At 41.1% G+C, this 22,500-nt stretch overlaps 1 protein-coding gene across 1 annotated transcript in view; it reads right to left on the reverse strand.

Annotated features, from left to right (window-relative positions):
• sorcs2 (sortilin-related VPS10 domain containing receptor 2) overlaps positions 1-22,500 on the reverse strand; it is a 95,724-nt gene that overhangs the window by 40,905 nt on the left and 32,319 nt on the right. The window lies entirely within an intron of this gene.

Consider the following 22,500-nt stretch of genomic DNA (forward strand, 5'->3'; position numbering starts at 1 on the left):
ACACAGATGACTGGATGCGAACAGACACCGCCGTGTGCACAGGCACACCGCACAAACAGAAAGCTGCAGATACAAGCATAGGCAGTACACACAGAAACATGCTTAACATACACAACAGTACAACGTCTTTACAGGGAAGCGGTCGTTGCCAAGCCTGAAGTATGCGGCTTAAAACTAGATTACACATGCAGGGCCAACGACACGTTCTGCTGTAGAGCTTCTCGTACGTTAACCCCAGAACAAACTGGAATATGATGACAGCTGGCTTGAATAAAGCCTTTATATGTGCACTCCATATGCAAACCTGTGCAAACACGGACTTAACCCAGAGGATGTGGTTGAGGGGAGAGAGAGCGCGGATCAGGTGATTTAATTCAAATAGGCTGTTGAAACAAGAGCGATTTAGCCAGCCACCTGCATGGAAAGCTATCATTTAGCAGTGTTTGAGTACCTGACCGCAGCCCAGTGCGTTCTGCAGAATTTTACATTGGTTAAAGATGAAAAAGGAAAATTCAGGGCGGCATTTGTTTGTTCTCAATAGCTCATTCCTGTGGCTGATGGCCATAGGTGGATTTTGAGACAACGGGCCCCTGGACACGGACACGTAAAAGAAGCGCCCCCCCCCCCCAATCAGTGTACCTGCCCTGCCCCAACTAAATTCACCTGTACACCAACAGATTTTACAGCGCACGTAACGCCAACAGCATATGAACTAAGACACCTGCAGTTTCCTTCAGTTTTTCTGCGGGACTTTTACGGCTCTTTTACTGACATGGCTGACTGAGCCCTTTGACTGTGCAACAAGAAATGCAAAGTTAATAACAGCGACTTCATGCAGAGACTCTGGCTTACGGGCCCCCTGAGCTCTTGGACCTGGGCCCGGTAGGCTCGTTCAGTAATCCACCCACGCGGATGACATTTGAGCTTAACATTTCACATTTCAAAAAAAGAACATGATGATTTAAACTGTAAGGGGAAGACAAATTGTTGAGTCAATGCACAGCCTGTCGCTCGACATGTGAGATATCGAAAAATGCAGTTCGCTTGCCTTTAAGCGAATCTTTCTTGAGGACATCCTGAATCCTGAGTAGCACAAAATCAAGAAATTTGTACTGACATGAAACTTATTCGTGCTGCACCAATTACTGCCTACTGGCAGGAATGGTTGCTCATCCATCACTGTCAGGGGCAGTCGACCACCCCAAAGACAAGACTCTCTCCGAGGGGTAGAAATATCAGGGGTCCTCGACCATGGATGCTGCATGGTCCACTGGATGTACAGACGGAGCAACATATAGTCAACGGTTTCCAACTTTCTCCGGCCCAAACTCAGTTGGCCATAGTAGCAAAGAAAGGCTAAGGCAGAGAGAGAAAGAGAGTCTGTGAAGTCTAAGGCTCTTTACACCCGAATGGAGTCAGTATCAGCAATGCCAAAAGAAGGTCACAGAGACATTCCATGAATTTCCTGAAAAACACAACTATCTTAATTCCATCAAAAACAAACCACAAAGAAAAGTAAACTATGTGATAAGTGAGCTGAAATGCACATCCACTAGCAAAAAAACAAAACGAGGCCTGAATGGAGAACGCAATTCAGAGACAAGCTGAAACCACACCAGCACATAGTAGAAAACAAACTCAAGGTGAAAATCTGTGCTTTAAGTTTTGAAATGCAGTCTAGCTCTATGAGCAAGATGCTAGAGATAATGGTTTGCCTTCATCATAGCTATAATGCAATGCCCCATTCCCTGCGGCGAATGAACACCCTGATTCAGAGTCTTGCCCACAGAAAAGGCTGTTACATCAAGGGCACGGATTACTAAATTGGGGGCACTGATTAGTAGAGGGTGAAGCTTGTTAATTCGAGGGCAAGATTGCTAATAAGAAATACAGAGCTGCAAACACTGATTTCCAAACCGAGAGCACTGACTTCCACAGCGACAGCATTTTTCCTACTATGTGACCCTTACTTTGTTCCGTAATTGTCCATAATGTGGTATTAGGCATCACGCTGTTTTTGTAAAGAGATCCTTACTCTAACTTGTGTTGCAATGTATTCTTATTTTGGATATATGTGTTTAGTTCTGATATATGTGCTTAGTTTGGATATATGTGTTCTTAGTTTGGATATATGTGTTCTTAGTTTGGATATATGTGTTCTAGTTTGGATATATGTGTTCTTAGTTTGGATATATGTGTTCTAGTTTAGATATGCGTGTTTAGTTTGGATATGCGTTCTTAGTTTGTATATATGTGTTCTTAGTTTGTATATATTTGTTCTTAGTTTGTATATATGTGTTCTTAGTTTGGATATATGTGTTTAGTTTGGATATATGTGTTCTTAGTTTGGATATATGTGTTTAGTTTGGATATATGTGATCTTAGTTTGGATATTTGTGTTTAGTTTGGACATATGTGTTCTTAGTTTGGATATATGTGTTCTAGTTTGGATATATGTGTTCTAGTTTGGATATATGTGTTCTTAGTTTGGATATACACTACCGTTCAAAAGTTTGGGATCACCCAAACAATTTTGTGTTTTCCATGAAAAGTCACACTTATTCACCACCATATGTTGTGAAATGAATAGAAAATAGAGTCAAGACATTGACAAGGTTAGAAATAATGATTTGTATTTGAAATAAGACTTTTTTTACATCAAACTTTGCTTTCGTCAAATAATCCTCCATTTGCAGCAATTACAGCATTGCAGACCTTTGGCATTCTAGCTGTTAATTTGTTGAGGTAATCTGGAGAAATTGCACCCCACGCTTCCAGAAGCAGCTCCCACAAGTTGGATTGGTTGGATGGGCACTTCTTTGAGCAGATTGAGTTTCTGGAGCATCACATTTGTGGGGTCAATTAAACGCTCAAAATGGCCAGAAAAAGAGAACTTTCATCTGAAACTCGACAGTCTATTCTTGTTCTTAGAAATGAAGGCTATTCCATGCGAGAAATTGCTAAGAAATTGAAGATTTCCTACACCGGTGTGTACTACTCCCTTCAGAGGACAGCACAAACAGGCTCTAACCAGAGTAGAAAAAGAAGTGGGAGGCCGCGTTGCACAACTGAGCAAGAAGATAAGTACATTAGAGTCTCTAGTTTGAGAAACAGACGCCTCACAGGTCCCCAACTGGCATCTTCATTAAATAGTACCTGTTAGAGCCTGTTTGTGCTGTCCTCTGAAGGGAGTAGTACACACCGGTGTAGGAAATCTTCAATTTCTTAGCAATTTCTCGCATGGAATAGCCTTCATTTCTAAGAACAAGAATAGACTGTCGAGTTTCAGATGAAAGTTCTCTTTTTCTGGCCATTTTGAGCGTTTAATTGACCCCACAAATGTGATGCTCCAGAAACTCAATCTGCTCAAAGAAGTGCCCATCCAACCAATCCAACTTGTGGGAGCTGCTTCTGGAAGCGTGGGGTGCAATTTCTCCAGATTACCTCAACAAATTAACAGCTAGAATGCCAAAGGTCTGCAATGCTGTAATTGCTGCAAATGGAGGATTCTTTGACGAAAGCAAAGTTTGATGTAAAAAAATCTTATTTCAAATACAAATCATTATTTCTAACCTTGTCAATGTCTTGACTCTATTTTCTATTCATTTCACAACATATGGTGGTGAATAAGTGTGACTTTTCATGGAAAACACGAAATTGTTTGGGTGATCCCAAACTTTTGAACGGTAGTGTATATGTTCTTAGTTTGGATATATGTGTTCTTAGTTTGGATATATGTGTTTAGTTTGGATATATGTGTTCTAGTTTGGATATATGTGTTTAGTTTGGATATATGTGTTCTTAGTTTGTATATACACTACCGTTCAAAAGTTTGGGATCACCCAAACAATTTCGTGTTTTCCATGAAAAGTCACACTTATTCACCACCATATGTTGTGAAATGAATAGAAAATAGAGTCAAGACATTGACAAGGTTAGAAATAATGATTTGTATTTGAAATAAGATTTTTTTACATCAAACTTTGCTTTCGTCAAAGAACCCTCCACTTGCAGCAATTACAGCATTGCAGACCTTTGGCATTCTAGCTGTTAATTTGTTGAGGTAATCTGGAGAAATTGCACCCCACGCTTCCAGAAGCAGCTCCCACAAGTTGGATTGGTTGGATGGGCACTTCTTTGAGCAGATTGAGTTTCTGGAGCATCACATTTGTGGGGTCAATTAAACGCTCAAAATTGCCAGAAAAAGAGAACTTTCATCTGAAACTCGACAGTCTATTCTTGTTCTTAGAAATGAAGGCTATTCCATGCGAGAAATTGCTAAGAAATTGAAGATTTCCTACACCGGTGTGTACTACTCCCTTCAGAGGACAGCACAAACAGGCTCTAACAGGTACTATTTAATGAAGATGCCAGTTGGGGACCTGTGAGGCGTCTGTTTCTCAAACTAGAGACTCTAATGTACTTATCTTCTTGCTCAGTTGTGCAACGCGGCCTCCCTCTTCTTTTTCTACTCTGGTTAGAGCCTGTTTGTGCTGTCCTCTGAAGGGAGTAGTACACATCGGTGTAGGAAATCTTCAATTTCTTAGCAATTTCTCGCATGGAATAGCCTTCATTTCTAAGAACAAGAATAGACTGTCGAGTTTCAGATGAAAGTTCTCTTTATCTGGCCATTTTGAGCGTTTAATTGACCCCACAAATGTGATGCTCCAGAAACTCAATCTGCTCAAAGAAGTGCCCATCCAACCAATCCAACTTGTGGGAGCTGCTTCTGGAAGCGTGGGGTGCAATTTCTCCAGATTACCTCAACAAATTAACAGCTAGAATGCCAAAGGTCTGCAATGCTGTAATTGCTGCAAATGGAGGATTCTTTGACGAAAGCAAAGTTTGATGTAAAAAAAATCTTATTTCAAATACAAATCATTATTTCTAACCTTGTCAATGTCTTGACTCTATTTTCTATTCATTTCACAACATATGGTGGTGAATAAGTGTGACTTTTCATGGAAAACACAAAATTGTTTGGGTGATCCCAAACTTTTGAACGGTAGTGTATGTGTTCTTAGTTTGGATATATATGTTTAGTTTGGATATATGTGTTCTTAGTTTGGATATATGTGTCCTAGTTTGGATATATGTGTTCTAGTTTGGATATATGTGTTCTTAGTTTGGATATATGTGTTTAGTTTGGATATATGTGTTCTTAGTTTGGATATATGTGTTTAGTTTGGATATATGTGTTTAGTTTGGATATGTGTTCTTAGTTTGTATATATGTGTTCTTAGTTTGTATATATGTGTTCTTAGTTTGTATATATGTGTTCTTAGTTTGGATATATGTGTTTAGTTTGGATATATGTGTTCTTAGTTTGGATATTTGTGTTTAGTTTGGATATATGTGTTCTAGTTTGTATATATGTGTTTAGTTTGGATATATGTGTTCTAGTTTGGATATATGTGTTTAGTTTGGATATATGTGTTCTTAGTTTGTATATATGTGTTATAGTTTGGATATATGTGTTTAGTTTGGATATATGTGTTTAGTTTGCATATATGTGTTCTTAGTTTGTATATATGTGTTCTAGTTTGGATATATGTGTTTAGTTTGGATATATATGTGTTCTTAGTTTGGATATATGTGTTTAGTTTGGATATATGTGTTCTTAGTTTGGATATATGTGTTCTTAGTTTGGATATATATGTTCTTAGTTTGGATATATGTGTTCTTAGTTTGGATACATGTGTTCTTAGTTTGGATATCTGTGTTTAGTTTGGATATATGTGTTCTTAGTTTGGACATATGTGTTCTAGTTTGGATATATGTGTTCTTAGTTTGGATATATGTGTTTAGTTTGGATATATGTGTTCTTAGTTTGGATATATGTGTTTAGTTTGGATATATGTGTTCTTAGTTTGGATATATGTGTTCTTAGTTTGGATATATGTGTTCTTAGTTTGGATATATGTATTCTTAGTTTGGATATCTGTGTATAGTTTGGATATATGTGTTCTTAGTTTGGATATATCTGTTCTAGTTTGGATATATGTGTTCTTAGTTTGGATATATGTGTTTAGTTTGGATATATGTGTTCTAGTTTGGATATATGTGTTTAGTTTGGATATATGTGTTCTAGTTTGGATATATGTGTTTAGTTTGGATATGTGTGTTCTAGTTTGGATATATGTGTTTAGCTGGGATATATGTGTTTAGTTCGGATATATGTGTTTAGTTTGGATATATGTGTTCTTAGTTTGGATATTTGTGTTTAGTTTGGACATATGTGTTCTTAGTTTGGATATATGTGTTCTAGTTTGGCTATATGTGTTCTAGTTTGGATATATGTGTTCTTAGTTTGGATATATGTGTTCTAGTTTGGATATATGTGTTTAGTTTGGATATATGTGTTCTAGTTTGGATATATGTGTTCTTAGTTTGGATATATGTGTTTAGTTTGGATATATGTGTTTAGTTTGGAAATATGTGTTCTAGTTTGGATATATGTGTTCTAGTTTGGATATATATGTTCTAGTTTGGATATATGTGTTCAAGTTTGGATATATGTGTTCTTAGTTTGGATATATGTGTTCTAGTTTGGATATATGTGTTTAGTTTGGATATATGTGTTCTAGTTTGGATATATGTGTTCTTAGTTTGGATATATGTGTTTAGTTTGGATATATGTGTTTAGTTTGGATATATGTGTTCTAGTTTGGATATATGTGTTCTTAGTTTGGATATATGTGTTTAGTTTGGATATATGTGCTTAGTTTGGATATATGTGTTTAGTTTGGATATATGTGTTCTTAGTTTGGATATATGTGTTCTTAGTTTGGATATATATGTTCTTAGTTTGGATATATGTGTTCTTAGTTTGGATATATGTGTTTAGTTTGGATATATGTGTTCTAGTTTGGATATATGTGTTTAGTTTGGATATATGTGTTCTTAGTTTGTATATATGTGTTCTTAGTTTGGATATATGTGTTTAGTTTGGATATATGTGTTCTTAGTTTGGATATATGTGTCCTAGTTTGGATATATGTGTTCTAGTTTGGATATATGTGTTCTTAGTTTGGATATATGTGTTTAGTTTGGATATATGTGTTCTTAGTTTGGATATATGTGTTTAGTTTGGATATATGTGTTTAGTTTGGATATGTGTTCTTAGTTTGTATATATGTGTTCTTAGTTTGTATATATGTGTTCTTAGTTTGGATATATGTGTTTAGTTTGGATATATGTGTTCTTAGTTTGGATATTTGTGTTTAGTTTGGATATATGTGTTCTAGTTTGTATATATGTGTTTAGTTTGGATATATGTGTTCTAGTTTGGATATATGTGTTTAGTTTGGATATATGTGTTCTTAGTTTGTATATATGTGTTATAGTTTGGATATATGTGTTTAGTTTGGATATATGTGTTTAGTTTGCATATATGTGTTCTTAGTTTGTATATATGTGTTCTAGTTTGGATATATGTGTTTAGTTTGGATATATATGTGTTCTTAGTTTGGATATATGTGTTTAGTTTGGATATATGTGTTCTTAGTTTGGATATATGTGTTCTTAGTTTGGATATATATGTTCTTAGTTTGGATATATGTGTTCTTAGTTTGGATACATGTGTTCTTAGTTTGGATATCTGTGTTTAGTTTGGATATATGTGTTCTTAGTTTGGACATATGTGTTCTAGTTTGGATATATGTGTTCTTAGTTTGGATATATGTGTTTAGTTTGGATATATGTGTTCTTAGTTTGGATATATGTGTTTAGTTTGGATATATGTGTTCTTAGTTTGGATATATGTGTTCTTAGTTTGGATATATGTGTTCTTAGTTTGGATATATGTATTCTTAGTTTGGATATCTGTGTATAGTTTGGATATATGTGTTCTTAGTTTGGATATATCTGTTCTAGTTTGGATATATGTGTTCTTAGTTTGGATATATGTGTTTAGTTTGGATATATGTGTTCTAGTTTGGATATATGTGTTTAGTTTGGATATATGTGTTCTAGTTTGGATATATGTGTTATAGTTTGGATATATGTGTTTAGTTTGGATATATGTGTTTAGTTTGCATATATGTGTTCTTAGTTTGTATATATGTGTTCTTAGTTTGTATATATGTGTTCTTAGTTTGGATATATGTGTTTAGTTTGGATATATGTGTTCTTAGTTTGGATATTTGTGTTTAGTTTGGATATATGTGTTCTAGTTTGTATATATGTGTTTAGTTTGGATATATGTGTTCTAGTTTGGATATATGTGTTTAGTTTGGATATATGTGTTCTTAGTTTGTATATATGTGTTATAGTTTGGATATATGTGTTTAGTTTGGATATATGTGTTTAGTTTGCATATATGTGTTCTTAGTTTGTATATATGTGTTCTAGTTTGGATATATGTGTTTAGTTTGGATATATATGTGTTCTTAGTTTGGATATATGTGTTTAGTTTGGATATATGTGTTCTTAGTTTGGATATATGTGTTCTTAGTTTGGATATATATGTTCTTAGTTTGGATATATGTGTTCTTAGTTTGGATACATGTGTTCTTAGTTTGGATATCTGTGTTTAGTTTGGATATATGTGTTCTTAGTTTGGACATATGTGTTCTAGTTTGGATATATGTGTTTAGTTGGGATATATGTGTTTAGTTTGGATATATGTGTTCTTAGTTTGGATATATGTGTTTAGTTTGGATATATGTGTTTAGTTTGGATATGTGTTCTTAGTTTGTATATATGTGTTCTTAGTTTGTATATATGTGTTCTTAGTTTGTATATATGTGTTCTTAGTTTGGATATATGTGTTTAGTTTGGATATATGTGTTCTTAGTTTGGATATTTGTGTTTAGTTTGGATATATGTGTTCTAGTTTGTATATATGTGTTTAGTTTGGATATATGTGTTCTAGTTTGGATATATGTGTTTAGTTTGGATATATGTGTTCTTAGTTTGTATATATGTGTTATAGTTTGGATATATGTGTTTAGTTTGGATATATGTGTTTAGTTTGCATATATGTGTTCTTAGTTTGTATATATGTGTTCTAGTTTGGATATATGTGTTTAGTTTGGATATATATGTGTTCTTAGTTTGGATATATGTGTTTAGTTTGGATATATGTGTTCTTAGTTTGGATATATGTGTTCTTAGTTTGGATATATATGTTCTTAGTTTGGATATATGTGTTCTTAGTTTGGATACATGTGTTCTTAGTTTGGATATCTGTGTTTAGTTTGGATATATGTGTTCTTAGTTTGGACATATGTGTTCTAGTTTGGATATATGTGTTCTTAGTTTGGATATATGTGTTTAGTTTGGATATATGTGTTCTTAGTTTGGATATATGTGTTTAGTTTGGATATATGTGTTCTTAGTTTGGATATATGTGTTCTTAGTTTGGATATATGTGTTCTTAGTTTGGATATATGTATTCTTAGTTTGGATATCTGTGTATAGTTTGGATATATGTGTTCTTAGTTTGGATATATCTGTTCTAGTTTGGATATATGTGTTCTTAGTTTGGATATATGTGTTTAGTTTGGATATATGTGTTCTAGTTTGGATATATGTGTTTAGTTTGGATATATGTGTTCTAGTTTGGATATATGTGTTTAGTTTGGATATGTGTGTTCTAGTTTGGATATATGTGTTTAGCTGGGATATATGTGTTTAGTTCGGATATATGTGTTCTAGTTTGGATATATGTGTTCTTAGTTCGGATATATGTGTTCTAGTTTGGATATATGTGTTTAGTTGGGATATATGTGTTTAGTTTGGATATATGTGTTCTAGTTCGGATATATGTGTTTAGTTTGGATATATGTGTTCTTAGTTTGGATATGTCTGTTTAGTTTGGATATATGTGTTCTAGTTTGGATATGTGTTCTTATAGTTTTTGGATATGTGTTTTTGTCTTTGTGTTGTACTGCTGTGGGCCGGGGGAAATAATGTGTCATTTCATTTCATGTACTCGCGTACATGAAATGAAATGACAAATAAAGTGTTCTTGATTCCTGATTAGGCTGTTCAAAAGCCATCATGGAAGCCTGCATTAATGACAGTAATTGGGAAATCAACCAGAACGGAGGTAGCATGGAAGGTGAAAGCAACAGTAGGAAAAAGGGATTTGGAACTGGAATCAGAGGGTTGCTGGTTCAAACCCTCAGACCAGAGTGGATATTCTGAACAGGGGATGAAAAATAAATAATAAAGCTGTTGCCATGCCACATCCACTTTTCAAACAAAGCACCGAGTCGTCAAGCAGGCTAAGAGGCTAACAGCCCACCCCACCGTGTAGGACCGCTTTCAGACGCAGACTGCAACAAGACCACCGGGCCAGCGCTGTACGTAAAAAGGTGTTCTGATTTGACATGTGAGTAAAATAAAGAGCGAGAGAGAGAGAGAGAGAGAGAGAGGTGAGAAACAGACAGCAAAGGAAGGAGGTGTGAGGAGGAGCAAGAAGAGCAATTATTACCTGTGATTTTACAGCCTAGCAGGTTGTAAGTGTGTGTATCTGTGCGAGTGTGTGCGAGTGTGTGTGTGTGTGTGTGTGTGTGTGTGTGTGTGTGTGTGTGTGTGTGTGGTTAATCCGTAACTCGGGTCAGGTCTCACAGGGCAGAGGCAAACTGTTTTCTCTGATGGCCTCTACATTTTTAATCCTCAAGCTTTTCAATTATTCACAGTGGAAAAACATGACTCTTGCATACCCCCCCCAAAACACACACACACACTTTACATTCTCCCCGCTTGCAGTAGCTTCCCTTATCTTTCTCCCCCCTCCTCTTTTTCTCGAACTTGACAGCCGCTCTTCTCACCCATTCCTTTCCACATTACCCACATCACACTTCCCTCACTCTCTCTCTCTCTCTCGAGCCAGTCTCCAGGTCTCTCGCTCCATCATTGCACACTTCCCAAGTTTCTGTCTCTCTCTACCACATATCCATTTCTCCTTCCCTCCACCATTCCCGCTTCTCTCTCCTCTCTCAACCTAAAAGCTTCATAACATGTGACCTATCTGCTCATCCAACTAAAAGAACACACACACACACACACACACACACGGTACAGCAATAACGCCCTGTAGCACTTACTCCCATCATTGCGAAGTGCTTTGAGCGGCTAGTCAGAAACATCCTCATGTCCTCTCTACTGGACACCATGGACCCGCTGCAATTTACCTACCGACCAAACAGATCAACCGCCGCCGCCACCGGCCTCACCCTCCACACTGCCCTCTCCCACCTGGACCAGAGGAACACGTATGCAAGGCTTTGCCACTGATTTCAGCTCAGCGTTCAACACCATCGTGCCCCCTAACTGGTCACAAAGCTTAGGAATCTAGGTCTCAACCCCACCCTGTGTAGCTGGATCCTGGACTTACTGACAGGCAGACTCCACAGGTGGTACGGATGGCCACCACCACCACCTCCTCCACCTGACTCTCAGTACTGGAGCCCCCCCCCCCAGGGTTGTGTGCTCAGCCCCCTCCCCTTGACTCCCCTTTCATATCATCGTCAAATATGCCGACGACATCACCATCATAGGTTTGATCTCCAATAACCACGAGTCTGCCTACCGAGACCAAGCGAGAGCCCTGACACACTGGTGTCAGAACAACCTCTGCATCAACGTCGGCAAGACCAAGGAGCTAATAGTGGACTACAGGTGGCAGCGGGGGAGAGGACACGCCCGTATCCACATCAACAGGGCTGTGGTGGGGAGAGCCAGAAGCTTCTGGTTCCTCGGTGTGTGCATCGGTGAGGAGCTCACCTGGACCAAACCAGCACCACCATCAAAACGGGCAAGGCAGCGGCTGTTCTTCCTCCGCCGGCTAAGGAGTTTCAGTGTGCACAGCAGGATACCCTGCACCTTCCACAGATGCACCATTGAGAGTATGCTGACTGGCTGCATCACCGCCTGGTATGGCAGCTGCACCTCCATCGAGCAAAAGGCTCTACAGAGGGTGAGCAAAACAGCGCAGCACATGACCAGGACCAAGCTTCCAGCCCTGCAGTGCCCCTACACCCGGAGGTGTAGGAAGGTCGTGAACATTAGCAGAGACGACAGCCACCCCTGCCACAGAGTGTTTGAACAACTACAGTCTGGCAAATGTTATTTTAGTATCCGGACCAGAACCAGAAGTTCAGGGGCAGCTTCTATCCCCAGGCCGTAAAGACTTTTGAATATCTTCATCCCCCCGAATATTAAATCCAGACTTCGTCGGTGCAATATCCTGTGCAATATTCATATTCTGTGCAACATTTTGCCTATTGTATATTAGCATTTAGTGTGTACACACACACACACACACACACACAAATATATATATATATATATATATATATATATATATATATATATATATATACGTGTGTGTGTGTGTGTGTGTATACATTTATTTATGTTACATTTTTAAGCAGTTTTATAGATGTTTTTTGTATTTTCTTATACATTCTGTCTTGAGCTCTAGGTCAAAGAATTTCACAGCCTACACATCTTGCACCCATGCTGTCTTGTTGTGCTCATCACAAGAAAAACCTTGAGCCTTGATATGTATGAGAGAGAAAGAGAGCGAGAAAGAGAGAGCGAGAGAGAGAAAAAAAGAGAGAGCGAGCGAGAGAGAGAGAGAGAGAGAGAGAGAGAGTGTGCGTACTTGTAGTTTAAATAATTCCATCCCTTTGACCTTCCTTAGAGAGCATATTGCAGGTAAAATTTTGTACAAAATTTATATTTAACCTTGTCTGAAAATGAGCACTTGAAAAGTTAAAGCAAGATTTAACGTTTTACAAAACATACAGGCACAAATTCAGAGGAAATGCAGTGTTTTGAGCACAAAGTTCTCGTAAAAACTGCTTTTTTTTATCCGACGTCACGTCATATAACATATAACGTGACGGAAGGGAGTCGGTCTCCTCGGCACTGCCTCAGCTCAATGTGCAGGAGCAGAAGATGGTCAGTCTGAGTGGTCGTGACATAGCGAGGTGGTCTTTTTCCAGTAGTTTTATACTGCAGTCCACCATTTATCATTAAATCATAAATTATTGTGTTTGTGCAGGGTGCACAAACTCCAGCCTGTTTGGACATCGAGTCCACAATTTTCCTTACAGGGAAAGGAAGGGTGCCAGCTTTCTTGCCTGGGTGTGTTTGGTGTCTTCAGTTTCTGGACCCAGCACAGCACTGCGAAACTGCAATCTTTTCACCGGGTTTGCGTAAATACGGGTAAGTTAACATCCATAGACTACAGTTATTACCAAAGGACGCAGGTGGCAGGAAACAATAAATAATAATGTAAACTCTCAAAACTAAACTGCTACCAGCTGGAGTCATTTCCTGTACACTAGAAGTTTAATTCAAGAAATTATAGACACTTCATGACCCATTTCTGTGTAAAAGGGTCATGTACAACTTGCATAAAAAATATCAATGGAAGACTGGCCAGAGGATGACCTGGGATGACCCCCAAGGTTCGAACCTAGGACTCTCTTGCTGTGAGGCAACCGCGCTAACCACTGTGCCATCCCTTTTAAGGCTACTCCGGGTGCTCTGGTTTCCTCCAGCAGTTCAAAGACATGTAGGTCAGGTGAATTGTGTCGGCCTTGTGATGGACTGGTGGCCTGTCCAGGGTGTCTCCCTGCCTGCCGCCCAATGACTGCTGGGATAGGCTCCAGCATCCCGCGACCCTGACTGGGACAAGCGGCTTGGATAATGGATGGATGGATGGATGGATGGATGGAAGACTGGCCATTTTTTTTTACGTTTATAGAGTTGATCTCCGTGGTGCATATGCACCACTTACGTTCTGCCCTCACGCCTCTACTGGTGGCAAACTTTACATTGCTGTGATGTGAACACAGTGTTGGATATAGCCTTGATGCATGCTCAATAATCCAGGTAAGGAAATCCCAGAAAGATGAATCAGTTCATGTGGACACTTCAACTTCAACTTTACTTGTCCCCGAAGGGCAATTAGTATTGCCACATAAAGTGCAACATAGAAACAAACACGAGATCACAAACAGACTAAGCAGCTCTGCATCAATGAACAAGCGTAATCATCGCAGGAGCAATTAGAGTAACACGATGATGACTATCCTGCCATCCCCATACATAAAAGTATGACCAGCATACTACTACAATCAAAATGCAACAATAGCGGCAACAAGATAATCAGAATCAACATCACCATCATCCTACAAGTAGGCCTACCTAATCACGATGGGCAAGCTACCTCCTTCTGTCTGAGTTGAGGAGGGTAATGGTTGTGAGGATGAATGAGTGTTTGCATCTTTTTGTCTTGACTGAGTGGAATCTGAAGTGGTTGCCAGAGGGTAGGGTCTGAAATTCCCGATGAAGAGGGTAAGTTCAGTCAGACAGGATGGAGTTAGCCCTCTCCCCCACCTGATTGTGTAATACAGAAAAGACAGGCTACTCTACTGGACATCTACAATTTTGCTGCTTGTATTCACTAAGCCAGTGCATCTTGGATTCGATACTTAGACGACCATATCAACAGATGAGGGGAAATGATAAGATTGATTCTATGTAGGATTTGTAAAAGAGAGTCAACAGGGACCTGTCAACGTGAAACTTGGCGAGTTTCTGTAGGCAGTAAAATCGTTGCTGACCTCTCCTGCCAACCATTTCTATATAAAGTGAGATTGTTATCAATGACTGAACCAAGACATTTATAGCTAACCACAAATTCCACCACTTGACCCTCAATAACGGTGCTGTGAGCGGGAAGAGGGTGGCGTCTGAAGTCTATGCACATGTCTTTTGTCTTTGATACACTGAGTTGAAGAATTAGTTTTTGCACAAGTTCAAAAGACGATCTACCACAGGGCCTTGCCTTGATTCATCATCATGGAGAGGACTAACTATAACTAAGTCATCCGCAAACTTGAGGATATACTGGTTTTCAAACTGGCGCTGAATGTCATCCGCATACAGAATATAAAGGAGTGGTGAGAGGACACACCCCTGGGGTGAACCTGTGCATGAAGTGAGTTGGAGTGGAAGTCAAGGATCTAACCAGCCAAACTAGACCCAAAACCAAAGTAGTTAGAGAGTTTAGCCACCAATAAGTGGGGTTGAATGGCGTTGAACGCTGATGAAAAACCAACAACCAACAGCTTGGCATGAGTTTTCCTGCCTTCTGGGTGTTTGAATAAAAGCTAAAGCAAGGTGGCCGTGGCATCCTGTACACCCCACCCGGCCCTGTATGCAAACCGTAATGGATCATGAAGATGTTGGGCTTTGTCAAGGAGTTCCTACTCGATCAGATTCCTCTAGGTTGCAGTCAGACGCAAAGTTTAGTAGGAGAAATATTTCATCACTCATCTAAGTGACTTCGTCAGTCTCAGCTGACAGCAGGTATCTTCAACCTTATAAACAGCACAGTTGCATAATGACCGCAGCTGGTTGTCGGTTTTGCAACTGTGCCGGGTTCGGTCATTATTTTAACTGTACTGTTTATAAAGCTGAATTATGTTGTCGCGTGTTTGCTCCTTAAACCATGTCCATTTCTTCCACTGGTCTTCCATCTGAGGTAATGTAAGTCTCAATCGATGAGTCAGTTTTTCCATTGTATCAATGTCCTCCACTATTTCCATCCATCGTCCTTGTGTGGGGGCGTCCACCTGGCACCATTTTCTTGTGATTGCCTTCTTAGCCGCAATCAGCAGTATCTTAACCAAACATCTGTCACTTGGCCCTATATCGTCATTTTTAAAATTACAGAAATAGAGGGTCATATAGCACTTAGGGAAGTCATATCCCAGTACCTTTTGTATTACATCATGAACCATCTCCCAAAACATCGCTAGCTTATTACATTTCCAAAATATATGCGAGTGGTCTACATCCTCTGTTCCACATTTCCTCCAGCATGACAGTTTGGTGCTGGAGTATCTATTTTTGATTTTTGGTGTAATAAAAAAACATATCAGATTTTTCCAGGAGAATTCCCTCCATATCCATACAGTGTAGCTTGTTTTCTCTTACTCGCTTGATCAACAATATGCAACGTCCTTCTGATATTATCATGTGTTTGTCTTTCTCTCATGAATCCTGTTTGATCTTCATCCATCAAATCACCTATGAATGAGTTTAACCTTTTGGAGATAATTGTATATATTTTATAATCTACATTTAATAATGACATAGGTCTGTAGTTCCCACAATATTCTTTATCCTTTCCCGGTTTTGGAATGACTGTGATTATTGCCTCCGACCATGATGGTGGTATCTTATTATTGTGAAGTGTCCAATTGAAGGATCTCAGAAGTATCGGTGCCAGCTCTTCCCTAAACACTTTGTACCATTCTGCAGGGTATCCATCGCTGCCCGGGCTTCTATTGTTTTTCAAAGAACTTATTGCATCTATCACCTCTTCCATCTTGATGTCAGCTGTTAATTTGTCATTTTGGAGCCGGCCAATTGAGGGTAAATCTAATGAATTCAAAAAGGTATTAATTTCCGCTTCGGGTGCAGGTGTGGGTTGTGAATATAGCTCTTTATAATATCCCAAAAATATGTCCTCTATGCTTTCTGGTATATTCGTTAACTCATTTGAATGGGGGTCTCTGATCTTATGTATATGGCCTACTGCTTGCTGTTGGCGAATACGTTTTGCCAACAGTTTAGTTGCGCGCGGGCCTGTTTCATAATATCTTTGTTTGAGAAACAAGCTTTTTTTCTCAACTTCATCTAACAGTTCTTTAGTAATGTCTGAGTTAGCCGATTTGATTTGCTCCAACACCACGGGGTTTCCCACAGTCTGGTATTCCCTCTCCAGTTCTCTTAACCTGTCCGTATTCTCTGGATATAATTGATCTTGCCTTTTTGATCAATGCTGAATGCGCTATTAACTTTCCCCTGATGACCGCCTTCATGGCATCCCAAAATATTGTTGGGCCTGCTTCCCCATTGATGTTTTCTTCTAGATATGTCCGAATATCCGTCTTTAACATAATCTTACTCTGCTCACTATTCAGTAGACCCACATTAAACCTCCAAACCGTATTTCGCTTCCTACGATTCAGATTAATTTCTAAATATACTGGATTGTGATCTGAGATATCCGCCCCTCCAATCCCACACTCCTTTACTCTGTAAATATCGTCTTTGCTCACAAGGAAATAGTCTATCCTTGAATGAACTTTATGTACAGCTGAGTAATGTGTATAGTCTTTTTCCTGAGGGTGCAATTGTCTCCACACATCATCCATCCCCATCTCTTCCAGTGATATATTTACAAACCGAGTGACCTGTGATTTAGTCGTTTTGAGACTGGTCGTGTCCATTTTGTGATTCAAAACGACATTCAAATCTTCTCCACAAATTAAGACCCCTTCTGACTCGTTTGCTATCTCATCAAATAAAGATTTAAAAATATTTTATCCCTTTCAGGAGGGGCGTATATATTTACCAATGTCACTGGTTTGTTCTCTGACCTCCCCTTCACTATAATATATCTCCCCTCCTTGTCTCCCATCTCCCTATCATAATCGAATTGAGTTTTGTTTGATATTAAAATTGCAACACCTCTCCTGCGCCCTTCCTTGTAGGAGCTATAATATGAATGTCTGTACCCATATTTCTTAAGTTTCCCATGCTCTGTCTGTGTTAAATGGGTCTCTTGGAGGAATATGATTTGTACATCCTCCTTTTTTAGCTTAATCATAACCTTTTCCCTCTTCTTTAACATATTTAGACCATTAACATTTAGCGACATTATTTTAGTAGTGTGAACCATCTAGACATCTTGATACACTTTTTCCATATATTCCCACAGAGCTCCAGACAAAAAAACTACAAATATAAAACACATCAATCAACAACAAAAATAACTTCCAACTAAAGGGGCCTAACCACCCCGAGTCCCCGTTGGTAGGTGAAGGGGAAATCCTTTTCAGAAAGGGCCCCACTCTAGACTTGACATTTTGCCCATCACATGGGATAAGCCTACAGCCTTGTCTAGGCATGTCCAACGTTTGGGAACCGTATAGCCTACCTCTCTCAGTGGCATGTGATGAAAAAGCCTTTTGTAATGGAGCTCAACTCAGTCAGAACGATACCAATCCTACTTTCTCCGATAGGCCCGGAGCTTCTCTTTCGCTCGCTGTGCAGCTTCACGTCCTCCTTTCGCGCCTTGGACTCGTTGCCACCCTGCTGGCGTCCCAGTCGCCTCCACCTGCTCTGTGGCCGTGGTTGCCGCGTCATCGTCTGGTATCTCGATGTCGCAGCCTCTCGTCTTCATGTCCATCGCAGCTTCCCTGGCATTGTCGTATGTCTTCGTTCGGGTGTTCCAGTGGATCCTTATTTTGGCGAGGGGTGTCTGGAAATGAATTCCTTTACCCTTGAGCACTTTCTTAATGCCCAAATATGATTTTCTTTTCCGGACCACTTCAGCTGCGTAATCGTGATCAAAGTAAATACATTTGTCCCCTATCTCTATCTTATTCTTTTTCCATGCTTTCTTGAGAATCATTTCTTTTATATCAAACTGTTGAAAGGTCACCACTATTGACCTGGGGGGAGCTGTCGGAGGCGGTTTTTGAGCGAGGGCTCTGTGCGCTCTTTGTATCTGGAGATTGGTCCCTTCTTCTAAGTCAAGTTGAGTATTAAAGAGTTGTTCCACGTACCGGGTAATGGAGCCTCCCTCCATTTCCTCTGGCACACCAAAGATTCGAATATTGTTCCTTCTTGACCTCCCTTCCAGGTCCATTATTTTCTCTTGCATCTGGCACGTTTGGATTGACATGTCCATCAGCCGTTCTGTCGAGTCCGCCTGCCATTCCTCTAGCTCGGCTATACGCTTCTGGGCCTCACTCATGTGCGCTTTCTGCGCCTGTATTTCGACGTTGCTCTCTTGCAAACGTCTGTGTCTTTCTTCTCGGAAGCAAGCAATCTCTTCCTTCACTTCCCTTTTCACCTCATCTTTGAGTCTGGCAAAGTCACCTCGTAGCTCTTGGTTGAATTCTCGTATCTCTTTAGCGATAGCTGCTAATCCAGCAGGCAATGTCTCAGCTGTGTCCGCCGCCATTGTAGCTTCTTCAACCTCGTGTTTGCTACTACCTTGCTCCGACTGTTTCTTCGCTCCCTGTGTATCTGGTGCGTTACCCTTTTGGATTGTACGGCTACCTTTATTCGAATTACCTCCTCTTCTAATTTCTCACCTTTTTTGCGTCGAGTTTAGTGTTTTAGAGGATTTATTTTAGCCAACTTGCGAGAGGCAGAAAGTTGTGCTGCTACTCAAGTCGCCATCTTACCGGAAGTCCTTGTAGTTCTTTTTCAGTGCCACTTGAGTGTGCTTTGAATTAAAGATCGGAGATTGGCAGCTAGGGGCGGCGCAATGGCGCAGTGGTTACTGCGGTCGCCTCACAGCAAGGAGGTCCTGGGTTTGAAGCCCGGGGTTGTCCAACCTTGGGGGTCATCCCAGGTCATCCTCTGTGTGGAGTTTGCATGTTCTCCCCGTGTCTGCGTGGGTTTCCTCCAGGTATTCCGGTTTCCTCCCACAGTCCAAAGACATGTAGGTCAGGGGAATCGGCCGTACTAAATGGTCCCTAGGTGTGAATGTGTTGGCCCTGTGATGGACTGGCGAACTGTCCAGGACGTTTCCCCACCTACTGCCCAATGACTGCTGGGATAGGCTCCAGCATCCCATCACCCTAACTAGGATAAGAAGCTTGGATAATGAATGGATGGATGGCTGTTTATAAGGTTGGGGATATCTGCAGTCAGCTGAGACTAATGAAGTCTGCTAGATGAGTGATGAAACGTTTCTCCAACTAAACTGTGTCCAGATTAAGCGATTCAACTTTCTGGGAGTGTTAGATATTGTTAGCTAACGCCCATAGATCTATACGTGTATATACCTATAAGCTAACGATGGTCACTCACGAGACACCTGCCTTGTTCTCCGCTGGTTCTCCTCACACCACAACTCAATTTCTCTCCTCTGACAGTTGTTCCTTCTAACCCTGGTCTGCTCCTGGTCTCTTGGACGCCTAGCAGGCTCATAATTACAAGGCTGTGGTCCATCACATGTGTCTGACTAAACATTTACAGCCTCTTCAGTGTCAAAACTAGTGTTGAGCTCCATTAATTATCCCCGCCAGGCGGATAGTCATGAGGGGATTATGCATGTGTGTGTGTGTGTGTTTGTTCAAGGCTGATCTCGCAAACTACTGGACCTATCAGCCTAAAACCATTTTGTGCAGTTATGATTCTATGATGAAGAGCCTCTCGTGGTTAGGGTGATTAAAAACCTTGTAAATACTTTTGTTCTTGCTTCCACTGCTCCCTCTCTTCATTCACTCTCCAGCTCACTCGACCAACGCTGCTCTCTGTCGCTGCTAGAACTGAGTCAACGGTGCCCGCGCGTGCGCGTTTGCGACTCACATCTACGGCTGACTTGGATCAGGCAGAGACAAGATCAAATGTTGAAAACAGAATTCTGATAATCCAATAAATGCTAAAGTTATAACGGAACAGTTTCCTCTAGGTTGCAAAACAGGAAAAACAAAAACAGGAACCGTCGCACATTCTTGTCCCTGCCCGATCGTCAAGCGTAGATGTGAGTCGCGCATGTGCGAGCGTCAATGGTCTATCCAGCTTTATTATGTTATGCAATTAAAGACAGGGTTGGGTTAGTCCCATTCGTGCCAGGGTCCACCAAAGAGGCTGTGCATCCTCAGACTGACAGCCAGAACACAGATTTTCTAGCCTGAGCGCTGCCTATTAAACAACCTTTTCCCTACTGAGTGCACTCTTCTAGTCTCTTATTGTGCCGCTTGACCGCTCTCCCCTATTTTGCATCACTTCCGGTTTGGCTTTTTTTTGTACATGCGGAAGTAAAATTTTCTCACAAAAACGACAACAGAGGCCACTGTAGTGCATATGTACGGATATTTTCGTGAAAATGGAAATGGGCGGGCAACGTCACTGCAGACCCATCGCACCCTGGCCACAACCGGTTTCAACTCCTCCCCTCTGGTTGGCGTTACCGAGCACTGTACCCAAAAACAATGTCACAACAATTTGGCACGGTGGCACAGTGTGTAGCGCTGTCGCCTCACAGCAGGAAGGTCCTGGGTTCGAACCCCGGGGTTGTCCAGCCTTGGGGGTCAACCTAGGTCGTCCTCTGTGTGGAGTTTGCATGTTCTTCCCGTGTCTGCGGTGGGTTTTCTCTGGTGCTCCGGTTTCCCCCACCACCAAAAAGACATGCGTGTTAGGGTTAATACTCCTGTCTGTGCCCCTGAGCAAGGCATGGCAAGACGAACTGGATACTGTACACTGTACGTACACTGGTACACTCTGCCATGTCCATCTACCTCGGGCAGGGATGTAAGTAACCTGCTAACACCTATTTCAGCATCTCTGATATATTCTCGGCCCTGTGACGGTCTGGTAGCCTGCCCAGGGTGTCCCCCCCCCCCCGCCTGCCGCCCAATGACTGCTGGGATAGGCTCCAGCATCCCCGCGACCCCGAGCGGGATACATGGTTTGGATAATGGATGACCTATTCCCTGCGCCATTGCACCTCTTGTTTTGCCTGTACAAGTCAATCCTTGTGTATATATGTGACGGAGTCACGTTCCCTGCATGTGCAAAGCCACATGGCCAGTAAAGATGATTCTGAAAATTTAGTTCCCGCATCGTTTTCCTACACACTGATTAACTGGGGTCTCGAGCCAGCGGATTGCTTTTTAAAGATGGCTGAGGGACTGAAGCGCTCACACCTAAGCTCTCTAAGTGTTGGAAGGCAGAATTCTACACATTGCTGTGTGTGTGTGTGTGTGCGCGCGCGCGCGCGCGCACGTGTGTGTATGTTTGTGTACGTCCATTGGATTTCTTTCCCCACCCCAAGCAAATCTGGCACGGCTGCAGCCGCGTCTTCTTCGTCAGGGTGTCGACGACAGTAATTGTCCTGAAGGGTTTTTTATTCCCAGCTGGCTGATGAGAGGTTGGAAAACACACCAGCTTTCCCCCCCTGCTCCGCGTTTAATCAATGCGACTCAATAGCGCTCTAGCCGGTGTCACACTGTAATGGCCCCCCTGGGCCGCTGACTTTGGCAGCAAAGGTTCCCGGTTCACTTCAACAGCATCACCGCCACCCCAGTGCGAGCCGTGCTTCGCTCCTTTCATATCTTTGAAAAGTGGGTGGCGGTGGTGGTGGGGGAGGTCTGTACGGAGCGTGCAGGCCTGTGGCAGAGATCAACCAGTAGGGCTTCCGTGTTGGCAGATTTACGCCGGGAAACGTGGCGATTATCATATCTGTGCAGAAATGCTGCGAGTCCCTGCGGGACTGGTGGTGCCGGTGTAGATGACGTCACACGTTTTCAACTCAGAAACACGTCTCCAAGAGCGCAGCTCCGCCTTCACGTGTCCCCTCGCTACGCCCGCTTTCTTCTGTCTATCAGACACGACAGGGTATCGTTGAGTCGTAACGAATATTTGATGAAGACGCGCACCGATACTGGATCCGGATGCGAGCCAGACGCCGGACGAAAATAGAATATGACGAACGGA

Source organism: Lampris incognitus, chromosome 20 (assembly GCF_029633865.1).
Source record: "Lampris incognitus isolate fLamInc1 chromosome 20, fLamInc1.hap2, whole genome shotgun sequence".
Taxonomy (NCBI): Eukaryota; Metazoa; Chordata; class Actinopteri; order Lampriformes; family Lampridae; genus Lampris; species Lampris incognitus.